Genomic DNA, 16,041 nt, shown 5'->3' on the forward strand with positions numbered 1-16,041 from the left:
GCAGCGCGGTCAGCGGAGGGGCGTTTGCCACGAGACGCGTTGGCCCATTTGTCAAAGCATGAGCGAGACCAAATCCTGGGAGCGTTCGCGGAACACGAGGGGCTTTTCAGTGACCGGCCGGGAGTGGCATCGGTAAAGGAACACGAAATTATGCTGCAGGAAGGGGTTTACACCTAAGGGTCCCCACCTTTATCGCGTACCTGCGAGCCTAACGGCCGAAGTGGGAAAGCAGGTAGACGAACTGCTGGCGTTGGGTTTAATCTTTCCTTGCGAAAGCCCGTATGCGCACCAGCTGGTTTGCGTGCCTAAGAAGGACGGCACTGTCAGGATGTGCGTAGATTTCTGCAGGCTGAACGCCGGGACTGTAGCTGACGCCTACCCGATGGCGCTGCAGCAGGAACTGATAATAAAAGCAGGGAGAGTGAAATATATTACCTTGCTGGACCTTCGGAGGGGGTATTGGCAGGTTCCGCTAGCTCCATCGGCTCATCTGCTTACCGCTTTCACCTGTTTCACCTGTTTCAGTTTGCGTGGAAGGTAATACCGTTCGGGCTCAAAAACGCCGCGCCGACCTTCCAGAGGGTTATGAACGGGCTGTTGCTCCCGCACTCGGACCACTGTTGCGCATACCTTGATGATATCGCCGTGTTTAGCGAGACGCTTGAAGCGCATGTGCGCAATATTAGAGAGGTGTTCAAGACGCTTGAACAGGTAAATCTCAAGGTAAAGCTGGAAAAGTGCCAAATAGCACGAAAGTCCATTCGGTACTTAGGGCACATTGTTGGTTCAGGGCAGCATGCACCCGAGCCAGAGAAGCTGGCAGCGATAAGGGGCTTAAGGCACCGGCAACGAAACGGGAACTTCGCAGCGTGCTGGGACTGTGCGGGTATTACGCAGCTACGTACCAAACTATGGCAAGGTGGCGCGGCCACTCACAGAGCTTACCGGGAAAAGGATTCCGAATAAGATCCCATGTTCAGAACAAGCTGAAAGTGCGTTTCGACAGCTCAAGGCTGCGCTCTGCGAAGCGGCAGCCTTGGCTACTACGGACTCCAGTCGACCATACTGGCTGCACACAGACGCGTCTGCTTTTGCCGCGGGAACCTGCCTTTCACAACGAGCCGAGGACGGCTCGGAACGGCCGATTGCATTTGCGAGCCAAAAGTTCTCCCCTGCGCAGACCCGCGGGTCTACCATCGAAAGGGAAGCATTTGCAGTGATTTGGGGACTCAATAAGTTCGATCACTGGCTCTTCGGGCCTCTGTCACTGTTGTCTGTGACCATAACCCCTTGCGTACCTTACACAGCACACCTCACGGCGCGAAGGTGACACGCTGGACGCTAGCGCTCCAGCGGTACAACGTGGTGGTGCAACACCGGAAGGGTAGCGAACACGCCAACACTGACGCCTTGTCACGCGTGTGTAAAGATTGCTGGGATCTGGACAGCGGTGCTCCGCAGGGAGCGGAGCGGGAAGGGGCTCCCCTTGCCACTTTTATGTTACAGCCACGAGAGTGAACTCTGTGAGCGAATGTGTGTTTGGCAGATTGCGTGCGTGGTTGTAGGTGGACTGGAGGCAGCCTAGCAACATGGACTCCGTTTGAGGGCGTCCAGCAAGCATGCCACCATGTGTATTTGAGTGTGCACGTTTTTTTTCCTCTTACTTTTTGTTACCTGGATATTCATGTTGTTCGGTCCCAGCGAACGGCGAGGGGCCTCTTTGCTGACAAAACCAACCCCCCCCCCCTCCCGGCGGGCGGTTTCGGGGATGTTTACGATCCCTTCTTGGGTTATCATTCTACAGGTGCCATTTGGGCCCCTGGTAAAATCTCGGGAAGGAAGTGTGAAGGGATCGTACGACTCGCGGTGTCATTAGAACCGGTCGCCCGCTCGTCGTCTCCCTGAGGCGGCCTCCTCTTTGAAACTCCCCCCTCCCCTTCAGTGGCGGGCCGCGGCGGGGCGCCGCACTGAAAAGTAGCGCCCTTGGGGTCAAGAGCCCCTGACAGCGACGGTCAAGCGCTTTGACCCTCGCATTGTTCGGTGCCCTCGTCAGAACGGCGCCAAACGCGATGTGACCTTGCGACAAGCATGTCGTGAAAAGGGGTAAGCTCGTCAAGGAGGGTCGCAAATAAAAACCAGCAGACGGCCTGCACCGCGGAAGCGCCCCGCTGTAGTCCGATGACAGAGCTAATTGCGGAACAGCTTCAGTCAAGGGAAACCGAGAGTCAAAGGAAACCGCTTGCACGTGCGGGTACGATGTGTGGTTGTTAGTTCTTTTTTTTCTTCTGAGGGAGAGAGTTCGAACCATACTGTGGAAGTATGGGGCGTGGCACGTAAACCTGGTGGGCCACTCGTTTCAAGGGTCCATTCCCGAAATCTTTTTTCTTATTGCGATTTTGATGCTCTTTTCTTGCTGTGTATTTTAGGGAGAGGGTTTCGAACCTTGACGAAACTGGAAGTCGTGCCATGCAGTTTGTAAACCAATCATGAGTTAGTTTGTTGTGATTGGGTGATGCAAGGGATGGGCTGGGCCTTTAGGTCTTTAAGACCAGGGCCCGGAGCCCTGGAAAATGTTCTGGGCTAAGGTCAGATGTAATGCATCTTCGGCTATGCCGAGTAGGGGCCTTCCCTAGTGTTAGCCAGTTCCACCTTTTTGCTCTTTAATCTTTTTACCGTTTTCAATTGGTCTCATGTATATCAAACTGCTTGCAATGTAAATATTTCGTATAATACAGTCAATTCATACACCCCTTAACGCCTGCATTTTGAGTCGTCGCAATACCGTCTACGACGGAGCACCCCTGGTGTGGAAAAGAAGTCTGCGGTTATCCAACAAAGCAACCGTCTCGGGCGGTGGGCACCTCTGGTGCGGAGAAGAAGCAACTCAAAGAACCTAGTAAGGTCTGCAGCAAAGGAAGACACCTTACGACGAAGAACGTTTAGTCCGCGGCAGCCTGACCTGCTCTGGCAGATGTTTGTGTTCAGAGCAGCCACACTGGCGTATTGTTCTACGTGGAAGCTGCAATTACGATCGTAAGATACGCTCTGTGCACGACTTGCTCTTGCAAAACTCTCGGACGCTCTGGTGCGAGAGCGGCGGAATCGCCGTCAGATGATTTTGCCATCCCGTAATGGGAGAAATGAGCCACTGTGACATCGCTGCAAGGCCTACGTTGAAGAGTATAGTCTTTCGCTGCTAGACTGTAACGAAGCATAAGCGACACAGCAGCTGCTATTTTCAAGGAAAGAGACGACCTGATGCGGGCTATGTACACTGTGGCAAGACACGCTTGTGCTCGCTTTTATCGCTGTCCTGCAGAATGGGCCCGCTGCTCAGTGTTGCCCGAACTCGCTGAGCCTTTTTTACAGCGCTGCTGGAATTTATGCAACTCGTCTATAACATGTTCCAGAAGCAGTCGAAGTCCTCCACATCTCCACTTTCTTTCTATTTCTCCCGCAATTAGTTGGAGGGCGCTGATTGCAAATGAGTTGGCTTTTAACGGTAGCGATAGCGAAAATAACCCAGTCACAGTACCTTGTGAGGAAGGTGCTGAGTAACCAGACTATGAATTGCAATCCAGTTCTTGCCCCGTTAACCGAAGAAAGTAGGTCTTCTGAATGAGCTGGGAAGCGCCGCCTCCCAGTCCTCAGTTGTTTGGTTGTTTATTCTTTGTCTAGGTGCACTTTCTTAGCACGCTCATACGATATGGTATACGCCAGGCACTTCACCGCAGACAGCGCTATGCGGGTCGTAAGAATTTGGAAGCATATAGCTGAATTTGACGGAACTTACGTAAGTATTGATATAAGTATTCCTCCTTGCGCCCTGTCTGCACGATGACGGAGAAGAGGGGTAGCAGCGTCTCGAGCTTGCCTCGCTCCTCGTGACGCTCGTGCCCACGCTGGTCCCCGGCCTCGCAAGGAGCGTCACGCCCGGCCTCCGACCGCTGCCGCCATAGCCGCCGCCATGGGTGAGCAATTTACAGCGAGAAGCTGTTCAGCTTAGGCTTAGCGACTCTCAGCCGACAGGCAGAGGGGTCGTCGACGCTCTTGGCTGCCGCTGACGCCGGCGGCGCCGGTGGACCGAACAGCCAGCGCCGGCGGCCGGGCCGTGCTGCTGGTCGGGCCTAGCCAAGCGCCGCGGCGTAGCTGGCCGATAAGAGTGCCTTGTGGTTGTCCGCGTCCCTTGGTCTTCTCCCTCTGTTGGCGTAGCTCGTACTTCGACGTTGAGTCGTGGTCACGCTGACATGTCGCGGAGCTCGCGCGACTTGCTCTGATCATCTCGCGACGGGCGCCGAGCGACTTGAAGTGTTCAATGGCGAGTGAAAATTGCGACTCGCTCCCCGGGCTTTCTCTACAGAACACCACGGATTGGCTGAGGAGTTCTGCGGCAGGATGTTGTGTCTCAAGAAATTGGTCAGCGAACGACTGCTCCAGACAGGTCGTTGGCGACTTGTTCGTTGGCCCCCGCCGCTACGAATCGGCTTAATTATGTCGCGCGAATCGCGGAGAGTCGCCGAGTACTCGCGACTCGCTGGTGCAAATGCGCCTTTAGCAGCGTGTCGATCGGAGGCTCCTGCTCACATGGTTTTTTGCGCTGTTCGGCGGCGTGATGCGCGGTAAAAAGTGTAAGGTGTACGAGCGAGGGGGGGGGGGGGGGGGGCATGAAGAGGTTGTTACGCCTGGTTAGGTACTTCGGGCCGCTCTGATTCCTCGTGATGCTCTGGTCGCGGAATTCAGTTATCGCCGCAGCAGCCTAGCGTTCCCTCCAGCAAACATCATGACTTATACCTCGGGAAAACAACCCAGCTGGAGGCCAGTTACACTACCAGTGACTGCTCTCACTCGCAGTTTTGCGCCCCCGCAACGTCTTTCCTTTGACACATATTTGTGTCTGAGCACGGCAGCGTAAAAATGACCTCCAGAATAGCAGGAGGCATCCCAGGTGAAGCAAACACGCCGTAGTAAGGAATGTGATGCGCACGGACGGTTCGCTTCTGTGAATTCCTCTTGTCAGTGACTAGTTCTGTAGTTGAGGCTCGACATTTCCTCTCCTTCTTTATTTAAAGCGAAAGCTCAACTCTTCCCGTGCAAAGCTGAAGGTCACGTGGCTATGAAATTTGACCTTCAAACCAGCAAGAGCGGAGGCTGGCCTCTGACGTCATGCCACGTCACTCTCCAGAGCTGCGCGCGTTGATCCGACGGTGCTCGATCAACATGCAACTATCGAATCACGTGACTCGCTGCGCCTCGTCACAGCTCCGTATGCGGAGCCGACGGTACTTTCGCAACTGCCACGTGACACGCCGTTCGCTACATAATATCTTGTGGCATGTGCTTACCTTTCTGTGCTCTTCTTTAACAGTTTTCGCTCTTCTTACTGGGTTCAGCCTAGTTGAGCCACCGCTAATTTTTTTTAAAGAGCAGATCCAAGAAATACTTATCCGAGCAAAACGACATCGCTTCTGACGTTGCCGTATTATTCCGAAAGGACTGTAAAGTTTATTGTCTCCTGGGCTAGCACACTTACGGTAGAATCCGCCAGGCCTCTCCGATATAAAAGGCTAAACCTGAAATCAAAACCGGTCAAATTGCAACCGGAAAGGCTGTTTTTCTGCTGTCCAGAAAAATATTGGCCGCGTGGCCACAGGAATTAGGGCCATGTCTGGTGTTGAGGGTGTGCTTTCAATAATGTAGAATTAAACATGCGCGCGTGCTCACGGGAGCGAGAAAAAAGTCACTTTTCTCTTTACCCGCATTAACGAAATCATAGAGAAAGCTATATCTTGCTCTTTCCCCGGCCCTGTGAAAAATAGTTACTAATATGTAAGCACTACTTCGTTGTGTACAGAAAGTGTCCACAGGATGTGTAGACACTTACCCGAGGTTAGCCGCCGCGGTTGCTCAGTGGTTATGGCGCTCAGCTGCTGACCCGAAAGACGTGGGTTCGATCATGGCCGCATCGGTCGAATTTCGATGGGAGCAAAATTCTAGAGGCCCGTGTACTGTGCGACGTCAGTGCACGTTAAAGAACCCCAGGTGGTCGAAATTTCCGGAGCCCTTCACTACAGCGTCCCTCAGAGCCTCAGTTGCTTTGGGACACTGAAGTCCTGTAATCTTATCCCCGCTTACACTAGTTACTCGGTATTAACTAGAGTAAGCCCAGGTAAGTATCCACACTTTCTGTTGACGCTTAGTTATACAACTGAGTAGTGCTTACGTATTATTTTTTTTCCTTAGGGTTGCTTAGCTAATGAACATTGAGGAATATAATAAGCATGCAAGACAGCAACCCACTAGTTCGTGCACGTTAGAAGGAAGTACTGAGCAAGAGGAACAGCGTCACAGAAGGAACAGTATTGTCTGTGCTTGTTTTAAGCGAATTCACCCACATATAGCCGGCACATCTTAAATACCAGTGTTGGCAATTAACACTGCTCTTAGAACTCGCTGGTCGGTGCAGTGCTTGCGGAAAAGAAATTCACCGCAATGATAGCCATCCTGTGGCTTATAAGCTTACTTGGTAGCATACCCTGTAGCGGCCTACGCCTTTTTACAGCTGATCCTAAAACATTGCCCAGCTGATGACGTAACGCCGATCGAGCCGTCTTTCAGAACAAAAAATCTAATACGTCGCTCACTTCATGATAGCCCGACAGACAAATTGTTATCAAGCTTGCCTACTCGGTGGATACGAAGCAGGCAGAGAAGGTAGTAGGTAGATGAGAACGTACTTGCGTGCGAGGAGTTTAATGGACACCCGCCTTTAATTGTTATTTTTAAGTCAAATTTTCTCCCCAATATCTTAGTGTAGATAGTGCGTCTTGCTCAGTGTTATCCACACTACTGCAGGCGGTGAAGGACCAAATGGTATCATTTCCCTTATCCTTTCTTTTCTTTTGGAGCTCACGCGTCTCAAGCGCCGGAAAGAACAGCGGTACGTGAGTGCTCGCCCAGCATTAGCTTAACCAGGGAGCTGTTAACTAGTACCTGGTTACAGAAAGTTCAGTGATGTCATAGTTACATGTGGCATGTCAGCATGCCGCCAATAGAATGAATCTACCATGACGACAGAAAAACAGGCACCGTCTGTCTTAAGACGGCGCCACAGTGTTAGTAGAACTTGTTTAATAGTTGTAGTAGCACTACCAGCACCTCTAGTAGTAGCTGCTCTGGGTAGCAATAGAAATAGCGGCAGTATCAGCAGCATCAGTTGTCCTGATTACCAGGAATTGGGGCAGTGCTCTAGTCGGCTTGTTCAGCCCTCATTTGTCGCGTGAAAAACTAAGCGCTGTATTTGTCTGACTAAAAAAACCTGGATAGCGTAGGTGGGGTCGGGGGAACCTCGTTCTCTACTGTGTATGCGTTGCAGCGTCAGGCCACTCAGTTACGGCGCGACATAAACAAGCGTATGGATGCATAGGCTTGGAGCCCTGGCGCGAGAGATGCGGTAACTGTGTTGAGGGAATGTGAGTTCTGAAATTTTTCCTACTTGTTTCGACAAACATGGGATTAAATAATGGAGAGTCCAATCCGTGTTCTGTTTGCAGCTATTGTCAAAAAGTTGTTGAAGCCGTACATTCTTGAAAAATTGTGCTTTTGTCATACAAAAGGTCACTTATTTTTTGTCGTTTCACATAGACCCATCATTCAAACATTGCATGCTTATGAAGTAAACGTTAGCCGAGGCGATAAGACACTTGTACCTTTAAGGGTGTGATGGGGGGCGACCCAAATACTATGGCAAAACTCAGTTCGCCATCTGCACAATTAGTTATAAAAAAAATGAACGTCCGTTCCCGAATGAAGCCACGTAGCCCGCAAGGCCTAAGGGCTCTAACTAGCAGCTGCTTCCAATTCATAGCTGTTTGCTGGTAGTAGAAGTGTCCACAAAGCGATGGGCGTCCGGCCACGGCCAGGACAGAGTGTGCTAAGAGGGTAGCATGCAAGTGGTTATGTAAGAGATGCCAGTGTAAATAATCGATGAAAACATAATGAGCAGGAACGTAGTGTTTTCATGATGGAAAGGCAGCCCTTACCGACATGTGAAGGGTGACCTTTCGCCTCACGGCTGGTGGAGGAGTGTCATCCCACGTATCCACGCAGGTGGCGGCAGTGAGCACAGTCCCTCCTTTCAGACGGCCACGTCGGAGCCGTCACCGCTTAGCTGCTATGCCCGGAGCTCACTTCAACTGGGCTGCTAGTCTGGCGTACTGCTTACAGCGCGACGAGCTATGGTGGTGGCTTGGGAGGCTTCTGCTTCAATCTAGGGCCCACTCGCACATAAGGCTGCCAGTGTGGAAAGCAAAGGCACAATAACTCTCTTGCTCGGTGGGCACCTCAACCGCGCAGTGATGAAAGGGGTAATAGGGGAATCGAAAACAAAGAGAAAAAACGGTCAAGTTAGCTTGTCTGTGGGCAGCAGATCGCCTTCGAGAAGCTGCAGCGTTAGCCTCAGCTATGCGACACCTTCGTCTCGCTGGTCGCCTCCCAGAACATCTGGAAGGGTCTAAACGGGAGGTCCCGCTGCTTGGAAGACAGATGGTTTACCGCTATTTCAAAGTAGCTCCGTTGTTCTGCTCGCAGTCTCTCGTAGATCAACTGGATTGCTGCCACCTTTGCGACGTTGATTCTGCAATTTGCTCGCAGAGTGGGGCGGGCCTCGTCACGAACAGAGTATCGAGCTGATTGGCACGGGCACTGCAGGATGCGGCTTGTTTGCCCTGGTGTCCCCTTGCTGAGGCGCGCAGTGACCCGCGAGTTTCGTGCCATGTGAGGGTAGTTCCGAATTAGCGTATTCGATGAGGCGTTCACTCTGCCAAGGACATGACACGACCTAAGGTCTCCGGAAGTTGATGCAGCTAAGATTTGTGTCGGGCACTGTGCTGGCTAACTCAGTGTGCCCCTGCAAATTGTCGAGGCGGCTGCAGTAATGAAAACTGCAGGCCTCTTCGGACAGGCAGACGCACAGCGAGGCGCATCTAGAATCTCGCTACCGCTCTTGGAATACTGCTAGCTGCGATCTTTAGGACCATACCCAGAAACTCTGGACAAAAGGAACTGCAAACCATTCACGAACGCAATTTTTTTCATATAATGGAAGATTTCACTATAACAATCAATATATATGCAGATCATCTGACGGCAGTCCTTTATTTTTCTTGCTACTAACGTCCTTGCTATCTTCCTAAGCATTCCGCATTGGTTTAATGTGGCAGTCTTAACTGTTCGATGCGACCGATTAGAACGCTTTAAAAGAAAGATTTCACTACATATCAGAAGAATGGGTCATTGCCTTGGATGTTACCGTTACAATTTCCTTAAAAACCTAACCTTAGCAATTTTCCAATTATTAAAATTTTGGTCCGAAATTGCTGGACATGAATGACAACGCCATCGCGGTGGAAAAGGCGCATAAATACAGAGTGTTTCACCTCAAATATTCTGCAATTTATGATAATAGGCTTTTTGAGCTAGAAGAGCTTTTTTTCGCCGTGCCATTCTCTTCGGTGAAGCGCATCAGAATTCAGCTAGGACGTGCTAACTAGTAGGCTGGCTATCTAAGATTGATTGGCTGTTTTCTAACTGTTACTCTTGGTCCCCGCATTTACTGAGGGGCGTGTGGCCTACCGTAAGCAATATACACATCAGTTTTAGAATTTTGAAAAAGCAGTTACCCTCGGCGATGTGACCCAACATATTTTACCTGCATCCTGCTAAAATGCATGCGAGTTCAAAAAGCTTGCAGGTAAAGCAACCCCTCCAGTGCACGGAACTTGTCAAAATAGCCAAAATTCTGAAACTGCTAACAATATTATTTCATCACCTCCAATCTTTCTCCTCAACCGGCAGCCTCCACTAGTGGTCGTTCTCTCTCCCCTAGCCCCGCAGGCCAAACAACTTGCCAACATACCTGGCCTCCACGCGAAAATATGCGCCGACGACATCACCTTATTGAAGACTGACAGCGCCATAGGGGAAGCACAAGACACGTTGCAATTGGCAGTTGATGTCATCACGCTGAACTTCACCAGTATGGACCTTAAATGCTCCCCGCTAAAATCGGAACTGCTCATGACTCGACCCCTTCCCCATGATAAATGCCTGCATCTCCGAATGTAAGACAATCACATTCCACTCGTCAATAGACTCAAGGTCTTTGGACCCTTTGGACACTTTGGATGCAACCTTCACACGCAACCACGGCTTGTCGGAGAGGGAAACCCTTAATATGGCAGGCGTGCTCTTCACCGGCCATTTGAATTCGATTAACCAGCACAGAAGCTGGCCAACACCTCCTTTAGCATCCTCACCTGGTCCCCACCTTCGGCTCACCTGCCCCTAACTAGCAAATGATCCCACCTGACATTCAGGGCTAATTTCGCATCAAACCTCTTCCCATAAATATGAACCCCGAGCTACACAGGGCAGACGTCAGGCCCGAGCTGAATATTACGCCAAACACTACAGATGAAGACCCGACATCCTCTACGTAAATGCGGCATGACACACCCTACCAGGATATCATACCTCTCTCGCCGGCTACGAATATGGCACCATTGTGGCCGCAGCCACCCTCCACGTCAACAATCCTACGGAGGCTGAGTGCGCGGCCGTCCCCATGGCGCTCATGCACGCTACACAAGAGCCCAACGTCACTGAAATCTACACCGACTCCGAACCTGCGTACCGTAACTATCAGCAAAGCATTATCACGGCAGCCGCCCGAAGCATTCTCGCGTCAGGATACACGCTTACCCCAGTGGTAGCCCTCGCGTGCGTTTCTGGGCATGCCTCGATTCTTGGTAATCAACGTGTTCATATGCAATGGCTCAAGAAATATCCCTCCGGGCCCTGGAAGATCGGATACACAAACCCACGCATGTAGCCTCGCGGGTTATAACCACATACCACCAAATGTTCACACAATGCAAATGTTCACACACAATACTTCACCCTCCCACCTTCTCACCATAGATTATATTCGAAATACAGGGTGGTCTGGCTGCAACTGCAGAGAAACTGCTACTCCTTACCTTACCTCCTTCATCGGTGTACCACCCTGCATTGGTCCTCCCACTCTGCTGAACACGTGGGGCGGCCAAGGTCACCCCCATGCACTACATGCGGGAGTGCCCCCATCTTATGCCAGTTGCCCAATACCCAGCCCAGCCCATCCCCCTCCTCATGGTAGGCCGCTCTGCGAGCTGCTCAACCAGTTGTCCAAACATGGCTAGTGGACAGAGCTCTCCGTGAAGCCCAGGCGCTTGCACTCTTGGACAGTTTGAAGCCCACCGCTGATGTGATTTGTTCCTAACTGAAATGGCTAATGAAAATAGGTCGAAAGTTAGCTATTCATTATTAGTTAAATACCTCAATAGATAGCATGTTTGAGCTCTTTTCTGATACGCTACACCCCTAGTTTCAAGATTGCAGGATATCTTGAGTGAGACAACTGGTAAATGTGTAGTCGACCAACCGTATACCGGACCAGCTCGGCTTCATAAGCATTATAGAAAACACGATAAGATGGATTGCTCCCTGTTGATAACGTTGTCTTCGTTGCCAGTGCAAAGCCTTTCCGAGACAGATCGCCTCCAATCACGTGCAGCGCTTATCAAAAGTAGAGAGGTCACGACGTTTGCTTCTAAGCCCTATAGCGGGACACATGAAGCATCCGTGGAGGCCTAACTTTTGTATAGATGAGGGCTAGAGCTATTCTTACTTTCAAAACATGCATATTTAATTTTGAATCCTGGCGCAGTAAAATGAACCCAAACAACATCAACCGCACAAGGGAAATCGCCGACCTGCATGCGCGCAGGGACTTTGCTCTGCACCCCAGAAGTCGCCATTGACCGTCATCGCACAGTTCGGCAACGTGACTCGCAGCCTAAGCCCGTTCATCCACCCTCCCCGCACCTTTAGCATCACCTCTTTCCTTCTATGGGCCTTCTGCTGCCTGCCATGATTACCTAAAGACGCTAGCTACCATCCCCAGTCACCTGTAACGAAAATAGCCGAGCCGGCTTCGAAACGTTTGGTTTTAAGTTGAAAATGTTTGTGGTTGGAGCCAGGTCAGAGTTTAAGTTATAAAACGCAACCCGATATTGAATTCTGTCAAAATTTTCAGTTTTAAATATATTTGAAACGCCGATGACGCATAAAGAGCCACACAGCATGGCTGAGAATCCGGTTTCATGGTCTCTGTACTTTCTGCAATGAATGTACCATCAGAGTCCTGAGCGAAATTGGAGTAATTTTGTTCATTTCTCTTTCAGAGCCGTCAGCGGCGCCAAGCAGTAAGTCCACGTTTTCTCATTTCCAGATTTCCATTCTTCGGACCAATGTCAATTGTTTCGGAGGCAATTGCTCTCACGCAACGATGATGAACCGATGCATTTAAGCGTTTCTGCGTAACTGCAGCTACGACTACTGTACAAGCTCGAGAACAGCGGCCTCATGAAGGCAGGCTTTAGGCAAAGACGCACTCTCAACATACATTCTGAACATGTTCATTCGTTAAGCTGCAATATGCACACTTACGGACAGGGCCGTAGCAACACATAGAAATACTGCTTGAGCGAATGTCAATCAGAATATCAATAGTCATTCGTATGCTCACTCGAACGAATATCAATTGTCATTTTTCGTGCGCGCCGCTCACGACTGAATTAATGGCCTTCTTAACCGTCTGGTGCTTATCGGTGATCCTGCACGCTTCGATACTGTCATCGAAGAAGCTGTCTCATCATAACCATGTATACCGCAGGCCTGTCCCAATTTATCGCCGTACACCCGCCCACCCTTCATGTAAAGTCCCATGTCTTAACCTTTCAGGTATTATTAAATTAGATTAAATTAAACCAAATCTTCAGGTAAGAACCTTTGCCAGATGTCCTGGCGAAGCACCATTATAGCCTGTGCAAAGAAGTTTGAGCTGATTAAATTAAATGCATGGCAATCTTAAATTGATTACAGGAAGTGTTTTGGAACCTACTAAAGTACTCCTTCCTGTCAGAAAATTATTTTGACTAAGGAGGGGCAATTTTCGTTCCTGAAACAGCGGACCCTGCAGTACCGAAAGTGGGTGTCGGATGCCAAACATCGCAGCGACATGCTTTTGCTTGAAACACTGCTGGCCGTCATATCACATTTAGGCTAGTGTGGATACTCGGCTGCCTTGTAGCCTGAATGCTATTAATTAAAAAGAAGACAATAAATCTAAACTAAGAAATGTGCGGCGTCTCGGAAGTCGAAAGCATTTTCCGCTTTGCAGACACCTGTGCTAGGAAATTTGCATAAAAGCTCATACGTACTCTGTCCACGACGGTGTGATGTTGAGTGCCAAAGATTATTACGCATGAGAGTACTTCATTTCATGAAAGCGCTATGTGCTCAGTGGACGCGTGGAGTTCTTCAGCAACCATTTAAATACTTCATGTCCCTTTGTGTCCAGTATGGAACTCTCCATGCTCATTTCTTCTTAGCGAACTTTCATTTAAGCGCACGTTCTGTTGTGGTCCGCGGATGTTCGTTCAAATGGCATTTTTTGTACAGGCTTTCCCTGGGTGCAGCGGAAAGAGATCGAAAAAGAAAAAAAAATAAGAACAGCCATATAAATGTGTTGTGGAAGGATGAGAGAAAGTTTGAGGATTAAATAGGGTTGTTCAAGTACCCTTCTAATCTCACACTCGCTATGTTCTCGATTCTTTTTGTTCCACTCTGTTCTACCCTTCGTCGCCTGTTTTGCTGCTCGCAATTAAATTTCAAGCTGATGCGTTAGCGCCACATGCATGTGCTGTTAAGTTGCAAGTATTCATAACCAGCAATCCTGCACAGCAGCATCTTTCGATGCGAAAGAGTTTAAGCACGCAATTTCTTTCGTATATTGTTAGATTTCACTATAACAATCAATATATCAGGAGATGTCCCATGGGCAGCCTTAAACTTTTTCTGCTCAGGTTTTTGCTATCATAAAAACCCTCCCCGATTGCTTTTCTAACAAACTGAACATCTCGATGTGAGCGATGGAAAGACAAAAAGATTTTGATACGGATCTAAAGGATAGTCAATTTCCTATAATGTTTACATTAGAGTACATCACATGTGTTCCGATATTCAAAACTGTTGCCCAGTAACGCTGGACATGCGTACTTTTCTTGTCAGGGATGTCGACGTGATGCCGCTCACAACCTTAGTGGGCCAGCGATAGTAATTACTACGCGTTTATAGCGCAAGCTTCATGCTTCGTGGTACGGGCTCGCCACCACTGCTTGCTGTATGTGCACCCGGCTTCAGAAGTTTTTAGGGCGATGCGGATAGAGGTTACTTACGTGTAGCCTGGGCGTTTAGCCTGAAAATAAGGGGGGCGCTGCAGAGTTTCAGCCGTAAAGAAGCGGGCTACGGGGTACCATTTGATGGTAGGCGCAGTGGCTTCCAAAATATTTACGTTTTTCGCAATTCCCGTGCCCCGTTAACCTTTGACGACGGCTGTACACGCGCCCTCTGTCCGCTTTCAAGAGTTAACTATCATCGTGTGCTGTTACTGTTACAATCCTCGATAGCTGAATATTACTGTAATGTTATTCACAATAAGGATTAGACCTTAATCTTTCGCCACTATTCGTCCTTTGAGTTTCCTTGCAGATCAGTTATATCACCAAGTCGTACGCTTCTAAGGCGTTCTCTAGGAAGCCTCATACCTCTCTTTTCTCAAAGAAATCCACTGATTACCACTTTTAAACACGACAGGTAAGACTGATTTAATCATTCGGTCTGAGAGTATTGTTGTGCAAATTCAGGCTTACAATAATAGGTAAAGTTCTGGGTTCCCTCCTACGCTGCTTACGTAAAACAGGCTGAAAGAAATCGTAATATTTAAGGGGGGACCCTGCTCTTTAAAAAAAAAATAAAAAATATTAGTAAAGTTAGCCGTGCAATTTGCAGAGAACATATGTTTTTGTGTGCTGATTCTAAATGTCATTTAATTTTAATTGTATGCAAGACAACTCCGTAAGCACTTTTGCAATATATTATACAATGTTTCGGAGAAACATTTTGCTGCAGGCAACTTGCTGAAGTGCATGCAATTGATTTGTCTGGACATCAAAGAGTGCAATAAGGCACAATTATCATCCAGCCTATCATACAACTTGAGTTACAGGGTTTTCAAGTCGCCATACTAGAAACAGGGATACCATCTTTATTGACCGTATCAAACCCCATAACTCAACTATGATAGGCAGGATGACAATTTTACAGTTATTGCGTTCCTTGATGTCAAGACAAACCAGTGAATGCATTTCCGCAAATTCCCTGCAGCGAAATTTCTTAAAAGCCCACTCCAAAAAATGGCTCTGGCTTAACTGGGGTTAAGCCTGGATACACAAGCGAAAGCTTCGCTCGCTTGGCATGCTGGATCCTCTAGTGAAGCAGCTCGCCGGGCGATATGCGCGGTGTGGTCAGCTGTCGCTTTCCGTTGACGGCTCGAAGTCTCTCCCCCCCCCCCCCCCCCCCCCCTGTCAGAGAAGATGGCCCGGCCTCGCTGTCATGCATGGCCAAGCCCGCACTGACTAGGCCAGGGCGCCGCCAGGTGCACGGCGAGTCAAGCTGTCAGGCGGCACCCAGCTGCGGAGAGCGCACGCGCCGACGGCGTTGCCAAGGGTACGGTGCAGCTCCTGTCAAATGAAGGTCAAACTGCAACCCACGGTGAAATCGGTGCTAGTAGGCCAGTGAAGCTTTCGCTTTAAAAATTTAACGACACATTGCACAAGTGACAAGCTGTTGTTTTACATCAAATTAAATGACATATTTAGAATGAGCTCACAAAAATACTTGTTCATCGCAAAGTACATGATCGTGACTTCAGTAATAATTTTTTTAAAGACCAGGGTTCCCGTTAACCAAAGTGCCACAAAGGGGAAGTTTTTATTCACGCCGGTGAAAGCAAATTCACTCGACACTCAATTACAGCATGTGCTGACACATAAGTGGTAGTGACGTCATTTCTCTTCAGCTAGTGTTCGAACTTTATTACCG

At 49.3% G+C, this 16,041-nt stretch overlaps 1 protein-coding gene across 1 annotated transcript in view; it reads left to right on the forward strand.

The window, feature by feature from the left end:
* Positions 1–3,881: 3,881 nt before the first annotated feature.
* LOC144134203 (uncharacterized) overlaps positions 3,882–16,041 on the forward strand; it is a 33,662-nt gene continuing 21,502 nt past the window's right edge. The window contains exons 1-2 of the mRNA XM_077667161.1: positions 3,882–3,971; positions 12,282–12,302. The gene's annotated coding sequence lies outside the window, so the exon portion shown is untranslated. The remainder of the gene's footprint in view (positions 3,972–12,281; positions 12,303–16,041) is intronic.

Source organism: Amblyomma americanum, chromosome 5 (genome assembly GCF_052857255.1).
Source record: "Amblyomma americanum isolate KBUSLIRL-KWMA chromosome 5, ASM5285725v1, whole genome shotgun sequence".
In the NCBI taxonomy this organism is placed as follows: Eukaryota; Metazoa; Arthropoda; class Arachnida; order Ixodida; family Ixodidae; genus Amblyomma; species Amblyomma americanum.